Source organism: Pseudorca crassidens, chromosome 11 (assembly GCF_039906515.1).
Source record: "Pseudorca crassidens isolate mPseCra1 chromosome 11, mPseCra1.hap1, whole genome shotgun sequence".
In the NCBI taxonomy this organism is placed as follows: Eukaryota; Metazoa; Chordata; class Mammalia; order Artiodactyla; family Delphinidae; genus Pseudorca; species Pseudorca crassidens.
Window position 1 is genome coordinate 72,533,161 of NC_090306.1, and position 17,553 is coordinate 72,550,713.

The 17,553-nt window shown below is 39.6% G+C and overlaps 1 pseudogene; it reads left to right on the forward strand.

The window, feature by feature from the left end:
• Positions 1–16,357: 16,357 nt before the first annotated feature.
• The window catches only part of LOC137202932 (proline-rich protein 13 pseudogene), a 162,839-nt pseudogene continuing 161,643 nt past the window's right edge, over positions 16,358–17,553 (forward strand).

Here is a 17,553-nt window from a genome sequence, read left to right on the forward strand (position 1 = left end):
GCTTTCAGAATACAAATAGAAACTCATGGCAACACATCCTGACTCCCACAGGTTTAACAATTACATGTCTAATGGCCCTCTGCTATGACATAAAAATAAATAGAAATGGAGCAAAATATTTTACCCCTCAATACTTTAAATAAGGACAGTTTATGGTGGGAAGTGCTTATCTGCCATGGGGGAAAATCTGCTCCCATATTTTCAAGATCCCATCTCAATTCTCAAGACAGTAAATGGTTTAAGAGTCACCTTCCTAGTTAGAACAACCAAGTTGTGGGATAAGAGGACTCTTGTGTTAGAATACAGGTTTAAATATATTCGAGTATGTACTGTTTTAGCAAATATAATTTTTTATTGTGATTTCAGTAAGAAACAGTTTTGAGGTAAGCTCATACTTTCAATTTAATTCCACAAATGTTTTTAGAGCCCATAGTGTTTCTTAAGCACAGTACTGGAGATTAAAATCAGGTCCAGTCACAAACCTAGAGACCCACCAACCTATGATCTTTCAGTGAAAGTTCTTTTCCTTGGGCTTCCCTGGTGGTGCAGTGGTTAAGAATCTGCCTGCCAATGCAGGGGACACGGGTTCGAGTCCTCATCCAGGAAGATCCCACATGCCCTGGAACAACTAAACCTGTGTGCCACAACTACTGAGCCTGCGCTCTAGAGCCCGCAAGGCACACTACTGAGCCCGTGTGCCACAACTACTGAAGCCTGCATGCCTAGAGCCCATGCTCCGCAACAAGAGAATCCACCACAATGAGAAACCCATGCACTGCAATGAAGGGTAGCCCCCACTTGCTGCAACTAAAGAAAGCCCGTGTAGTGATGAAGACCCAACGCAGCCATAAATAAATAAATAAAGTTCCATTAAAAAAATAAAAAATAAAGAAAAAAAGAAAGTTCTCTTCCTTAAAGCAAAGCTTACTTTATGAAGGTCACAATCCATGGACATTTAAGCACAAAGGGAATTCCAACTTGCAAAGTCAGGGACATGGAGCCATTGCTCCATACCACTCTCCACACAATCTAAATTTTTTACCTTCAAGGACAAGTTACTCCAGAACCTGGTGCCTCAATTACCCAAGAGTCTTCCCTAAAACCCCTAAACTGATCAGATCTTTTTTTTTTTTTTACATCTTTATTGGAGTATAATTGCTTCACAATGGTGTGTTAGCTTCTGCTATATAAAAAAGTGAATCAGCTATATGTATACATATATCCCCATATCCCTTCTCTCTTGCGTCTCCCTCCCACCCTCCCTATCCCACCCCTTTAGGTGGTCACAAAGCACGGAACTGATCTCTCTATGCTATGCGGCTGCTTCCACTAGCTATCAGTTTTACATTTGGTAGTGTATATATATCCATGCAACTCTCTCACTTCGTCCCAGCTTGCCCTTCCCCCTCCCCGTGTCCTCAAGTCCATTCTCTACATCTGAATCTTTATTCCTGTTCTGCCTCTAGTTTCTTCAGAACCTTTTTTTTTTTTTTTAGATTCCATATATATGTGTTAGCGTACGGTATTTGTTTATCTCTTTCTGACTTACTTCACTCTGTATGACAGTATGTAGGTCCATCCACCTAACTACAAATAATTCAATTTCGTTTTTTTTATGGCTGAGTAATATTCCATTGTATATATGTGCCACATCTTCTTTACCCATTCATCTGTTGATAGACACTTAGGTTGCTTCCATGTCCTGGCTATTGTAAATAGAGCTGCAATGAACATTGGGGTACATGACTCTTTTTGAATTATGGTTGTCTCAGGGTATATGCCCAGTAGTGGGATTGCTGGGTCATATGGTAGTTCTATCTGTAGTTTTTTAAGGAACCTCCATACTGTTCTCCATAGTGGCTGTATCAATTTACATTCCCATCAACAGTGCAAGAGGGTTCCCTTTCCTCCACACCCTCTCCAGCATTTATTCTTTGTAGATTTTTTGATGATGGCCATTCTGACCTGTGTAAGGTGATACCTCATTGTAGTTTTGATTTGCATTTCTCTAATGATTAGTGATGTTGAGCATCCTTTCATGTGTTTGTTGGCAATCTGTATATCTTCTTTGAAGAAATGTCTACTTAAGTCTTCTGCCCATTTTTGGATTGGGTTGTTTGTTTTTTGGATATTGAGCTGCATGAGCTGTTTGTATATTTTGGAGATTAATTCTTTGTCAGTTGCTTCATTTGCAAATATTTTCTTCCATTCTGAGGGTTGTCTTTTCATCTTTGCTTTTCAAAAGCTTTTAAGTAAGGGCTTCCCTGGTGGCGCAGTGGTTGGGAGTCCGCCTGCCGATGCAGGGGACGCGGGTTTGTGCCCCGGTCCGGGAGGATCCCACATGCCGCGGAGTGGCTGGGCCTGTGGGCCATGGCCGCTGAGCCTGTGCGTCCGGAGCCTGTGCTCCGCAATGGGAGAGGCCACAACAGTGAGAGGCCCACATACCGCAAAAAAAAAAAAAATTTTAAGTTTCATTAGGTCCCATTCGTTTATTTTTGTTTTTATATCCATTTCTGTAGAAGGTGGGTCAAAAAGGATCTTGCTGTGATTCATGTCATAGAGTGTTCTGCTTATGTTTTCCTCTAAGAGTTTTATAGTGTCTGACCTTCCATTTAGCTGTTTAATCCATTTTGAGTTTATTTTTGTGTATGGTGTTAGGGAGTGTTCTAATTTCATTCTTTTCCATGTAGCTGTCCAGTTTTCCCAGCAGCACTTATTGAAGAGGCTGTCTTTTCTCCATTGTATATTCTTGCCTCCTTCATCAAAGATAGGGTGACCATATGTGCATGGGTTTATCTCTGGAATTTCTATCCTGTTCCATTGATCTATATTTCTGTTTTTGTGCTAGTACCATCCTGTCTTGATTACTGTAGCTTTGTAGTATAGTCTGAAGTCAGGGAGCCTGATTCCTCCAGCTCCGTTTTTATTTCTCAGGATTTCTTTGGCTATTTAGGGTCTTTTGTGTTTCCATACAAATTGTGAAATTTTTTGTTCTAGTTCTGTGAAAAATGCCATTGGTAGTTTGATAGGGATTGCATTGAATCTGTAGATTGCTTTGGGTAGTAGAGTCATTTTCACAATGTTGGTTCTTCCAATCCAAGAACATGGTATATCTCTCTATCTGTTTATATCATCTTTAATTTCTTTCATCAGTGTATTATAGTTTTCTGCATACAGGTCATTTATCTCCTTAGGTAGGATTATTTCTAGGTATTTTATTCTTTTTGTTGCAATGGTAAATGGGAGTGTTTCCTTACTTTCTCTTTCAGATTTTTCATCATTAGTGTATAGGAATGCAGGAGATTTCTGTTGATTAATTTTGTATCCTGCTACTTTACCAAATTCATTGATTAGTTCTAATAGTTTTCTGGCAGTATCTTTAGGAGTCTCTGTATAGTGCCATGTCATCTGCAAACAGTGATAGTTTTACTTCTTCTTTTCCGATTTGGATTACTTTTATTTCTTTTTCTTCTCTGATTGCTATGGCTAAAACTTCCAAAACTATGTTGAGTGATAGTGATGACAGTGGGCAGCCTTGTTTTGTTCCTGATCTTAGTGGAAATGCTTTCAGTTATTCACCATTCAGAATGATGTTGGCTGTGGGTTTGTCATATATGGCCTTTATTATGTTGAGGTAAGTTCCCTCTATGCCTACTTTCTGGAGGGTTAATATCATAAGTGGGTTTTGAATTTTGTCTAATGCTTTTTCGGCATCTATTGAGATGATCATATGCTTTTTCTCCTTCAATTTGTTAATATGGTTTATTACACTGATTGATTTGTGTGTATTGAAGAATCCTTGCATTCCTGGAATAAATCCCACTTGATCATGGTGTATGATCCTTTTAATGTGCTGTTGGATCCTGTTTGCTAGTATTTTGTTGAGGATTTTTGCATCTGTGTTCATCGGTGATATTGGCCTATAGTTTCTTTTTTTGTGACCGGTTTGTCTGGTTTTTTTTTTTTTTTTTTTTGCTGTACGCGGGCCTCTCACTGTTGTGGCCTCTCCTGTTGCAGAGCACAGGCTCCGGATGCGCAGGCCCCGTGGCCATGGCTCACGGGCCCAGCCGCTCCGCAGCATGTGGGATCTTCCCGGTTCGGGGCACGAACCCGTGTCCCCTGCATCGGCAGGCGGACTCCCAACCACTGCGCCACCAGGGAAGCCCCCGGTTTGTCTGGTTTTGTAATCAGGGTTATGGTGGCCTTATAGAATGATTTTGTGAATGTTCCTCCCTCTGCTATATTTTGGAAGAGTTTCAGAAGGATAGGTGTTAGCTCTTCACTAAATGTTTGATAGAATTCGTCTATGAAGCCATCTGGTCCTGGGCTTTTGTTTGTTGGAAGATTTTAAATCACAGTTTCAATTTCAGTGCTTGTGATTAGTCTGTTTATATTTTCTGTTTCTTCCTGGTTCAGTCTTGGAAGTTTGTGCTTTTCTAAGAATTTGTCCCATTTCTTCCAGGTTGTCCATTTTATTGGCACATAGTTGCTTGTAGTAATCTCTCAAGATCCTTTGTATTTCTGTAATGTCAGTTGTTACTTCTCCTTTTTCATTTCTAATTCTGTTGATTTGAGTCTTCTCCCTTTTTTTCTTGATGAGTCTGGCTAATGGTTTATCAATTTTGTTTATCTTCTCAAGGAACCAGTTTTTAATTTTATTGATCGTTGCTATCATTTCTTTCATTCCTTTTCATTTATTTTTCATCTGATCTTTATGATTTCTTTCCTCCTGCTATCTTTAGTGTTTCTTTGTTCTTCTTTCTCTAATTGCTTTAGGTGTAAAGTTGGGTTGTTTATTTGAGATTTTTCTTGTTTCTTGACGTAGGATTATCGCTATAAACTTCCCTCTTAGAATTGCTTTTGCTGAATCCCATAGGTTTTAGGTCGTCATGTTTTCATTGTCATTTGTTTCTAGGTATTTTTTGATTTCCTCTTTGATTTCTTCAGTGACCTCTTGGTTATTTAGTAGTGTATTGTTTAGCCTCCATGTGTTTATAGTTTTTACAGTTTTTTTCTTGTAACTGATATCTAGTCTCATAGCGTTGTGGCTGGAAAAGATACTTGATACAATTTCAATTTTCTTAAATTTACCAAGGCTTGATTTGTGACCCAAGATATGATCTATCCTGGAGAATGTTCCATGAGCACTTGAGAACAAAGTACATTCTGTTGTTTTTGGATAGAATGTCCTATAATTATCAATTAGGTCCATGTTGTTTAATGTGTTAAACTTGTGTTTCCTTATTTATTTTCATTTTGCTTGATCTGTCCATTGGTGAAAGTGGGGTGTTAAAGTCCCCTACTCTGATTGTGTTACTCTCAATTTCCCCTTTTATGGCTGTTAGCATTTGCCTTATGTATTGAGGTGATCCTAGGTTGGGTGCATAAATATTTACAATTGTTATATCTTCTTCTTGGATTGATCCCTTGATCATTATGTAGTGTCCTTCTTTGTCTCTTGTAATAGTCTTTATTTTAAAGTCTATTTTGTCTGATATGAGAATTTCTACTCCAGCTTTCTTTTGACTTCCATTTGCATGGAATAACATTCTCTGTACCCTCACTTTCAGTCTGTATGTGTCCCTAGGTCTGCAGTGGGTCTCTTGTAGACAGCATATAGATGAGTCTTGTTTTTGTATCCATTGAGCCAGTCTATGTCTTTCGGTTGGAGCATTTAATCCATTTACATTTAAGGTAATTATTGATATGTATGTTCCTATTACCATTTTCTTAATTGTTTTGGGTTTGTTTTTGTAGATCTTTTCCTTCTCTTGTGTTTCCTGCTTGGAGAAGTTCCTTTACCATTTGTTGTAAAGCTAGTTTGGTGCTGCTGAATTCTCTTAGCTTTTGCTTCACTGTAAAGGTTTAAATTTCTCCATCAAATCTGAATGAGGTCCTTGCTGGGTAGAGTAATCTTGGTTGTGGTTTTTTCCCTTTCATCTCTTTAAATATGTCCTGCCACTTGCTTCTGGCTTGCAGAGTTTCTGCTGAAAGATCAGCTATTAACCTTATGGGGATTCCCTTGTATTTATTTGTTGCTTTTCCCTTGCTGCTTTCAATATTTTTTCTTTGTATTTAATTTTTGATAGTTTGATTAATATGTGTCTTGGCATGTTTCTCCTGGACTTGATTTGACTATTTCAAATATTTTCTCAGTCCCTTCCTTTTTCTCTTTTCTTCTGGGACCCCTATAATTTGAATGTTGGTGCATTTAATGTTGTCCCAGAGGTCTCAGATTGTCCTCGATTCTTTTCATTCTTTTTTCTTTATTCTGCTCTGCAGTAGTTATTTCCACTATTTTATCTTCCAGGTCACTTATCCATTCTTCTGCCTCAGTTATTCTATTGATTCCATCTAGAGAATTTTTAATTTAATTTATTGTGTTGTTCATCATTGTTTATTTGGTCTTTAGTTCTTCTAGGTCCTTGTTAAACTTCTCCTCTATTTTCTCCATTCTATTTCCAATATTTTGGATCATCTTTACTATCATTACTCTGAATTCTTTCTCAGGTAGTCTGCCTATTTCCTCTTCATTTGTTTGGCCTGGTGGATTTTTACCTTGCTCCTTCATCTGCTGTGTATTTCTCTGTCTCTCATTTTGCTTAACTTGCTGTGTTTGGGGTCTCCTTTTGACAGGCTGCAGGTTTGTAGTTCCCGTTGTTTTTGGTGTCTGGTCGCAGTGGGTAAGGTTGGTTCAGTGGGTTGTGTAAGCTTCGTAACGGAGGGGACTGGTGCCTGTGTTTTGGTGGATGAGGCTGGATCTTGTCTTTCTTGTGGGCAAGACCGCATCCGGTGGTGTGTTTTGGGAGGTCTGTGACCTTATTATGATATTAGGCAGCCTCTCTGCTAGTGGGTGGGGTTTTTGTTCCTGTCTTGCTAGTTGTCTCGCATGGGGTGTCCAGCACTGGAGCTTGTTGGTCATTAGGAGGAGCTGGGTCTTAGGGTTGAGACGGAGATCTCTGGGAGAGCCTTCGCCCTTTGATATTATGTGGGCCTGGGAGGTCTTTGGTGGTCCAATGTCCTGAACTCAGCTCTCCCACCTAAGAGGCTCAGGCCTGACACCCAGCTGGAGCACCAAGACCCTGTCAGCCACACAGCCTGGTACATTGGGAGTTTCTTGTCTTTTGGGAAGTCTGAGGTCTTCTGCCAGCTTTCAGTAGGTGTTCTGTAGGTGTCCCACATCTGGACGTATTTTTTATGTATTTGTGGGGAGGAAGGTGATCTCCACGTCTTATTCCTCTGCCATCTTGAAGGTCCTCCTATTCTGAGTTGTCTCATGACAGGAGGTCCTGATCAGATCTTTTCATTATATGGTTCATTTCATTCCACTTGGCAGCTGGAAAAGTCTTACCTTTATTTTAAGATCCAGATGTGGTAATACATCCTTTGAAACCTCTCTCTTCCTTAGGGAATATTGCCCCATCCACAGTTTATTGATTATGTCACTGCATTTGTATTTACCACACTATGTTGTAATTTAAACATATACAAGTCTGTCTTTCTCTCTAGAGCAAGAACCCTGTGTTATTAATATTTATATCTTTAATACTTAGTAGAGTTTCAGGCATATTTTGTCTTAAAAATATTGAATGTTGATTGAGGATGAGGTTCCCCCACTCCTCGGAAGAACTCATGCTCCAGTGGTAAAACGAGCATGGAATGAAACAAAAAAAAAAGACTGTAACACAAGGATAAGAGCTAACTTTTATTAAGTCATTACTGTATGGCAAGTATTGTACTAAAATATTTTCAGGAATTATCACATAGAAACTTCATGGCAACCCTAGAAATAGTTATTATGTTTCCTGTTTTACAATTTCCTGTGAGCATTTCTCACATGATATTACCATTTCTTTGTTATTCATCAATCTAATCCATTCTAGACTGTAAGCGTTTTGAGGACATAGACTCTATCTGGCACTGTTTCATTCACAGCATCTGATACGGTGTCTACCAGCTAACAGGCAATCAAAATATTTGTTAATGCATTTGTTAGTGCATTCGTACTTTAATCAACTTTTTTCCCAGTGTATGAAATATTATTGTAGCATACATTTATGCAGTGCTTATGCTGTGCCAGATGCTCTTCTACATGTTTCACAAATATTAGTTCATTAAACCTTCACTACATTCTGTGAGCTAGCTTCTCTCACTGCAAACTAGGTAATGTTTTACAGGTGAGGAAACAGAGGCAAAGATAGGTAAAGCAATTTGGCCAAGGCTATATGGCTAGTTATCTATCTTGTTCCATCCCCTTACTTTCAGTCTGTATGTGTCTCTAGGTCTGAAGTGGGTCTCTTGTAGACAGCATATATATGGGTCTTGTTTTTGTATCCATTCAGCCAATCTGTGTCTTTTGGTGGGAGCATTTAGTCCATTTACATTTAAGGTAATTATTGATATGTATGTTCCTATTCCCATTTTCTTAATTGTTTCGGGTTCCTTATTGTAGGTCTTTTCCTTCTCTTGTGCTTCTTGCCTAGAGAAGTTCCTTTAGCAGTTGTTGTAAAGCTGGTTTGGTGGTGCTGAACTCTCTCAGCTTTTGCTTGTCTGTAAAGGTTTTAATTTCTCCATCAAGTCTGAATGAGATCCTTGCTGGGTAGAGTAATCTTGGTTGCAGGTTTTTCTCCTTCATCGCTTTAAATATGTCCTGCCAGTCCCTTCTGGCTTGCAGAGTTTCTGCTGAAAGATCAGCTGTTAACCTTATGGGGATTCCTTTGTGTGTTATTTGTTGCTTTTCCCTTGCTGGTTTTAATATGTTGTCTTTGTATTTAATATTTGACAGTTTGATTAATATGTGTCTTGGCATATTTCTCCTTGGATTTATCCTGTATGGGACTCTCTGTGCTTCCTGGACTTGATTAACTATTTCCTTTCCCATATTAGGGAAGTTTTCAACTATAATCTCTTTAAATATCTTCTCAGTCCCTTTCTTTTTCTCTTCTTTTTCTGGAACCCCTATAATTTGAATGTTGGTGAGTTTAACGTTGTCTCAGAGGTCTCTGAGACTGTCCTCAGTTCTTTTCATTCTTTTTTCTTTATTCTGCTCTGCAGTAGTTATTTCCACTATTTTATCCTCCAGGTCACTTATCCGTTCTTCTGCCTCAGTTATTCTGCTATTGATCCCATCTAGAGTATTTTAAATTTCATTTATTGTGTTGTTCATCGTTGTTTGTTTCATCTTTAGTTCTTCTAGGTCCTTGTTAAATGTTTCTTGCATTTTGTCCATTCTATTTCCAAGATTTTGGATCATATTTACTATCATTATTCTGAATTCTTTTTCAGATAGACTGCCTATTTCCTCTTCATTTGTTAGGTCTGGTGGGTTTTTATCTTGCTCCATCATCTGCTGTGTGTTTTTCTGTCTTCTCATTTTGCTTATCTTACTGTGTTTGGGGTCTCCTTTTTGCAGGCTGCAGGTTCGTAGTTCCTGTTGTTTTTGGTGTCTGTCCCCAGTGGCTAAGGTTGGTTCAGTGGGTTGTGTAGGCTTCCTGGTGGAGGGGACTAGTGCCTGTGTTCTGGTGGATGAGGCTGGATCTTGTCTTTCTGGTGGGCAGGTCCACGTCTGTTGGTGTGTTTTGGGGTGTCTGTGGACTTATTATGATTTTAGGCAGCCTCTCTGCTAATGGGTGGGGTTGTGTTCCTGTCTTGCTAGTTGTTTGGCATAGGGTATCCAGCACTGTAGCTTGCTGGTCGTTGAGTGAAGCTGGGTGCTGGTCTTGAGATGGAGATCTCTGGGAAATTTTCACCGTTTGATATTATGTGGAGCTGAGAGGTCTCTTGTGGGCCAGTGTCCTGAAGTTGGCTCTCCCACCTCAGAGGCACAGCACTGACTCCTGGGTGCAGCACCAAGAGCCTTTCATCCACACGGCTCAGAATAAAAGGGAGAAAAATTAGAAAGAAAGAATTAGTAGAAGTAGAAAGAAAGGAGGGAGGGAGGGAGGAAGGAAGGAAGGAAAAAAAGAAAGAAGATAAAATAAAATATAATAAAGTTATTAAAATAAAAAAATAATTATTAAGAAAAAAAATTAAAAAACAAACAAAAAACCGGATATATAGAACCCTAGGACAAATGGTGGAAGCAAAGCTATCCAGCATAAATCTTGCTCTCAACGTCCACCTCCTCAATTTGGGATAATTCATTGTCTATTCATGTATTCCACAGACATCAAGTTGATTGTGGAGCTTTAATCCGCTGCTTCTGAGGCTGCTGGGAGAGATTTCCCTTTCTCTTCTATGTTCTCACAGCTCCCAGGGTCTCAGCTTTGGATTTGGCCCCGCCTCTGCGGGTAGGTCGCCGCAGGGCGTCTGTTCTTCGCTCAGACAGGACGGGGTTAAATATCACTCAGGCCGGGTGGGGGGGGGCGGAAGGGAGGGGTACGGAGTGCGGGGCGAGCCTGCAGCGGCAGAGGCCGGTGTGACGTTGCACCAGCCTGAGGCGCGCAGTGCGTTCTCCTGGGGAAGTTGTCCCTGGATCCTGGGACCCTGGCAGTGGCGGGCTGCACAGGCTCCCCAGAAGTGGGGTGTGGATAGTGACCTGTGCTCGCAGACAGGCTTCTTGGTGGCGGCAGCAGCAGCCTTAGCGTCTCATGCCCGTCTCTGGGGTCTGCGCTTGTAGCCGCGGCTCGCGCCCGTCTCTGGAGCTCCTTTAAGCGGCGCTCTTAATCCCTTCTCCTCGCGCACCAGGAAACAAAGAGGTAAGAAAAAGTCTCTTGCCTCTTCGGCAGGTCCAGACTTTTCCCCCTGACTCCCTCCCGGCTAGCCGTGGCGCACTAACCCCCTGCAGGCTGCATTCACGCCGCCAACCCCAGTCCTCTCCCTGCGCTGCGACCGAAGCCCGAGCCTCAACTCCAGGCCCCGCCAGCCCCGGCGGGTGAGCAGACAAGCCTCTCGGGTTGGTGAGTGCCGGTCGGCACTGATGCTCTGTGCAGGAATCTCTCCGCTTTGCCCTCCGCACCCCTGTGGCTGTGCTCTCCCCCGTGGCTCCGAAGCTTTCCCCCTCCGCCACCCGCAGTCTCCGCCCGGGAAGGGGCTTCCTAGTGTGTGGAAAGCTTTCCTCCTTCACAGCTCCTTCCCACTGGTGCAGGTGCCGTCCCTATTCTTTTGTCTCTGTTGTTTCTTTTTTCTTTTGCCCTACCCAGGTACGTGGGGGGTTTCTTGCCTTTTGGGAGGTCTGAGGTCTTCTGCCAGCGTCCAGTACGTGTTCTGTAGGAGTTGTCCCACGTGTAGATGTATTTCTGGTGTATCTGTGGGGAGGAGGGTGATCTCCGTGTCTTGCTCTTCCGCCATCTTCCCTTGGCTCTGTTTTGACTTCCTGATCTTTTTTAAATGTGCTCTTGAGGATCTATTTTGTCTCTCCTCTCTACTTTGGATTTGGTTTCCTTTATGTCTCCCATTTGGCTCTTGACCCGGATTTTGATTGTCTGCAACTTTGGCTGAAAGACACCCTCCCCTAGCTCTGCCCAGAAAACCTAGTTATCTATCTTAAATGCTGCTCTTTTTAAAAATTTATTTTTAAAATTTATTTTATTGACATATAGTTGATTTACAATGTTGTGTTAATTTCTGCTGTACAGCAAAGTGATTCCGTTATACACATATATACATTCTTTTTCATATTCTTTTCCATTATGGTTTATCACAGGATATTGAATATATTTCCCTGTGTTATACAGTAGGACCTGTATATCTTATATATCCATCCTGTATACAGTAGTTTATATCTGCTAAACTCAAACTCCCAGTCCATCCCTCCCACCTCCCCTTCCCCTTGGCAACCACAAATCTGTTCTCTATGTCTATGAGTCTGTTTCTGTCACGTAGATAAGTTCATTTGTGTCATATTTTAGATTCCACATATAAGTGATATCATATGATATATGTCTTTCTCTTTCTGACTTACTTCACTTAGTATGATAGTCCCTAGGTCCCTCCATGTTGCTGCAAATGGCATTCATTCTTTTTTATGGCTGAGTTGGATGCTGCTCTTAAAGGTGAACTGAGATTAAAAACCTAGACTATGAAATCAGCCATATGTAATCTACTAAAATGGCAAATTAGGAAGATTGTAAGTAGTTTTAGGTAGTTTGGTGATCATTGTTCATCTTTCTTTTCTGGTGAAACCATTATCCCATCCTGGTCATTTCCCTTTATGCTGGTTCAGCATCTCCAACCTGAATTGTGTGTTTGACTTTCCTTTACTGATGCAAAGTTAATATGCTCTCTGAAAATTGCTCTTCTTGCATTATTGTGTATGCTTTTTCCCTGAAACTGCTCCTTAAAGAATAAGATCTTGGTTACAACTACCTAGATTTTAGCACCTGCATTACAATTGTCTTTTCAATTTCTGTTCCTAATTACTATTGCACAAATTTGTTTAGGTTAGGAATTGCAGGAAATGTGGTCTTTTTTCAAATGTAAATATGGCTTCTGCAATAATTAGTCTAGTGGGTTTTGTAGATATTTGCAGTTCTAAAGAGGGGGAAAGAAATCTTCCGTACAGATTTTCCACATTGTTCAAAATTTCTTTTTCCAATATGGTTGTTTCCTAATTATTGCACGAGTGTCCCCATTTTAAAGGAACTATTTCAAAGGAACTTTGGTGTTCAGCCCAGTTGGTTGAAAAGTGGTTTTTTCTATTTACAGTTACACATCCATTAACATTGAATGTTCATTAACACTCCTCTCCCATATATTGTATATCTATTTTGTGATTACATCTTTTCTATGCACATGGACCCCTATTGAACAGCAATGATCACTGATTTATTGTTGGCAAAGTTGTTTCCTAGTGGTTATGAGTAATTTAGAGAGTGGTTCCTTCGTGAGTTGTAATTGCACATTAATCACTTTTCCTACACTAATAACACATGATATGGAAATTTAATTGCTTTCAAAGGTATCCTACTGTAGAATAATAAGATATTTTAATGAATATTTAAAAACCATTAAGACCAAAGGTTAAAAGATGTTGAACATATAAGAACATTACTCATTTTTGTAATCTTGGAATTAAATTTTAACCTATAGAAGCATGAATGTACTATTGTAGCTTCTTAAATAGTCCTTGTATGTATTTTCTAATGCTAGATAATAAATTTCCACAAATTTCGAAGTTTAAAACAACACTCACTTATTAGCTCCTAATTTTCTACATCAAAAGTCCAACAAGATGTGGCTAGGTTTTCCGCTCAGTCACAAGGCTGAAATCAAGATGTCTTCAGGGCTGACTTCTCATTAGGAGGAGCTGAGGAAGAATCTGCTTAGAAGCACATCCATAGAGTTGGCAGAATCGAATCTAGCTCCTTGCGGTTTCAATACTGAGGTCATGAACTTTTTGCTTCTAAGGAGTTTCTAGAGGTCATTCACAGGTCCTTTCCACATGACCACGTCCATCTTCAAGCTAACAATGGTGTATCAAATCCTTCACCTGTTTCAAATCTCTCACTTCCACTTCTGCAATTAGCCTGAGAAAACTTCTGGGTTTTGTATTTGAATTTTTTTTTTATTGAAGTATAGTTGATTTATAATATTATATTAGTTTCAGGTGTATAACATAGTGATTCAAAATTTGTTAGATTATATTCCATTTATAGTTAATCTAAAGTATTAGCTATATTATCTGTGCTGTACATTATATCCTGTAGGTTATTTATTTTATACATTGTAGTTTTGCCTCTTAATCCCCTAGCCCTATCTTTCCCCTCCTTCTTCCCTCTCCCTACTGGTAACCACTAGTTTGTTCTGTATATCTGTGAGTCTGTTTCTTTTTTGTTATACTTACTAGTGTGTTTTATTTTTTAGATTCCACATATAAGTGATACCATAAAGTATTTATCTTTTTCTGTCTGACTTATTCACTAAGCATAATCCTCTCCGTGTCCATCCCTATTGTCACAAATGGCAAGATTTCATCTTTATTCATGGCTGTAGGGTGAATGCTTTTTTAATTGAATCTGATGTTCTTCCTTTTAATTGGTACATTTAGTCCATTTAAACCTAGTGCCAAAAAATCATTTGGAAGAAACTTGAAAAATGCATAAGCAAGCACAGGAAAGGTCAGGTGCATCATGAGAAGACAGTTTGTAGAACTGAACTTCTGGGGTAGAATGAACACTTGGAGTGTGGAAACATATATGAAGATGTCTAGTTCGTTCTATATGGGCAGGTACATATATAGGCAATAAGTGAATATCTGTATAAAAACAATTGATTATTGATTGAAATGAGAATGAATGAATGAACGTATGAACAAATAGAATGTTAAATAGATTATCTAGAGGTTAAAAAATGAGCCCAATAAATTGGATCCAATATGAGAGGAAGGGAGTTTTTGTGGATTTTGAGCATGAAAAATATTTTTGTATAATAATAATTTAATTGGATAAACCCAGTTCCTGCAACTCTTGGGATGCTCTTTCTCTTTAATATTCACATTCCTCTGTAATAAGAAGGCCTAACCATACACACACTTCTCCAAGGGCCACTTTCTTCTAATGATATTTAGAGGAAAAGAAGCAGTCAGTTCACCAGGTGCCAGGCTCTGTTGTCTCCTGCCACCACTCTGAATTCGAGGCTCTTCTCACTTTACAGCAATTTGAGATCTATGATGATTTCTGCAAATCACCACCAACTCAACATTGCCATATATAATTGTTTTTCTTATGGAAAAATTTGGGGAAAACAATAGAATTATAAAGCAAGCAAGAAGTAATTTCGAAATTAATGCCAGACCTGCCATTTTATGGGAATTCATGAGCTATTACTCATCACATGAAGTTTCATATGGGTAATTTCCTTTTATAGGCCCTGAATTAGGCCCATTACTTTCTCACAAATTCCGCTCCTTGGTTTACTGAAACCAACATGTTTGACCTTTCTATTATTCAGAGCGAAGGCATGCCCCTTTTGTTTCACCCTTGTCTATCTGTGATATACAGTATCTCTTTATTTTATTCAAACAATAGATCCATCAACTCAAAAGTTGAATTACATCACTCTCCTAGAGGGCGTGTATCACTATACTGGGTTTGCTTTTGTTTTGTTCTGTTTTTTATTCCCCCTTATAATATAATAAAAGAATTCTTGCAAATTTACTGTGAAGTGATGTGCAACATACTTTGAAAGCGTGATGGTTCTTTATTTAGTATAAAGAGCATAGACTTATGGTTTGGACTTTTGATTTAAACAGTGCTTCTTTCATACTGTAATGGGAAGAGTTCAGCCGTTTTATTCATCCATAAGATGGGATAGTGGGCTTGTTATGAGGATTTAAAGGGGTGCTGCTTAGAGTCTGATGCATAGTGACTTTCAGCAAGTGGTAGCTCTTTATTTTGGTGCCAGGGAGCTCTACTAGGCAGCTCTTATAGTCACCTAGAAGTAACTAGACCCCAGACAGGGAGAGAGCAGTGATAGAAGTGAAAAGAATAAATGGAGATGCAGTTTTGGGGAGGAAATGGCCGAAGTTTGTGAGAGAGAGGGAATAAGGGAAAGGAGAGAGTGTTATATCAAGGAGAATGGCAGTATCACTGACAAGGCAGTACATGTTCTGATACAAACTCTATTTGATCTTTGATTTAAGAAAAGGGAGAGGTCGGGCTTCCCTGGTGGCGCAGTGGTTGAGAGTCTGCCTGCCGTTGCAGGGGACACGGGTTCGGCCCTGGTCCGGGAAGATCCCACATGCCGCAGAGCGGCTGTGCCCGTGAGCTGTGGCCGCTGAGCCTGCGCGTCCGGAGCCTGCGCCTCCGGAGCCTGCGCGTCCGGAGCCTGTGCTCCACAACGGGAGAGGCCACAACAGTGAGAGGCCCACGTACCGCAAAAAAAAAAAAAAAAAGGAAAGAAAAGAAAGAAAAGGGAGAGGTCAGTGTAGCTGTTGGGCATGGTTGTGGCGGAAGAATGATTTGTATAGTGCAGAAAAACCAAAACTAAAATAAGTGTAGTAGAGAAAGGAAGGCACATTAGAAGTAAATATGCATCATTACGGGGGTGATAATTGGTAAGGTGAGCGGGGAAAGGTAGTGAGGCTGTAAACCCTCCTGGAACGACAGATTCATATTGTGAGTCACAGTATGATTGATAGGACGTAGAACAAATTGGGTAATTATTTACCGTGTATATCTGATCAGTCTCCAGAGCCTATTACTAGCCCATTTTAAATGTCTCTCAGATTTGCTATCCCCCCTCCACATTTTGTTTAGAATGTCGGTTGTCGTCACCAAACTCTGTGTACAATAGGAAAAGTTCTCTTCATAATTCTCCCCTAACTCCCACTGAGGAATTGCTCCCTTCTCCAATCCTTGCTGTGTGCTGTGTCAGTCAATCATCATAAAGCTCTGTTATCCTCCTGTCATTTGTTATGATGAGTCACATCCAGGACTTAAGTGGCAACAGTGAACCAGGGCCAAAAAGCCAAGGAAATCTTGAATATCTTGAAACAGTGAACACAGCCTTGGGTGCCTCAAAGGTGTTTGCTACATGTAAGGTGTAGGGTGGAGGATTTCTTAACTGCACTTGACTTTTAAAGGTCCTGCTCACCAATGAAAATGTCTCTTGAAAATTACTGCTTGGTTCAGTGTCTGCTCATCTTATATTGTATAAAGAGCCAATTTAATAAACGAGGAGGGCAGGAAACTACAGAATAGAAATAAGGACAGTAAGGTGTAAAATTTTACTAGTATATCACTGCATCTAAAATAAAGTAAGAACACATAGCTTTCATATTGATTAGCACCAGCCGATGAAAGTTATTTCTGTCAACTATTTTTGGAAGGCAGTGGTAGGCGAGAGGGGAGAAGAGTTTAAAGATTATATATTATATATATATAAATGTCTATGTTTATAATATATTTAGAAAAATACCAAACAATAGTTAGATCTGTATACATAACTGTCTAAAGCCGGGTCTGTGTCTCTCTCAGTGTGCTAAGTATTTTCAGTGTTTGTTCATGGAAGAAAGTTACATGACTTGTGAAAATAATAAATGAATACAGGGGCCCTGAATTTAAGTTACTTTTTTTTTTTGCATTTTCCTTTAACAAATGATTCAAATGAAAATTATTTTGTACATTTTATAAATAATTTAAAACCAGCATTTCCCTTGAGAACACAGTATTCTTGCAGTGAAATAGTTACTGGATTGGAAATCAGCTCCAGGCACCTTCACTGGTTTTATTGAGTGACATTCATCCCTAATCAGTAAATGTAAATCCACTAAAATATTTTGGGAGAAGTTGCTATTATTGTTGCTTTATACAATAATATCTTTGAATATACTAGAAGGAAAAACCACTGTTTATAATCTCTACACCCTTTTAATATATATTGTTTTTTGGAGGGTGTTTATCTCTTAGGGTTTTTAAACAAAGCACAGGCAAGTTTCAGAGTTGGTTTCAAAATAGAAATTGTGGTTTTATTAGCTACTGAATCAAGAACACTTCACTATATTACTTCCAAACAGTTGTTGTCTTGTAATAATATTTGTTCCCCAGAGAACTGGAGTTGACTCAGCTTGGAGGTGTTCACTAATGATCTTTTGAATCATCTACTCCTCCATAA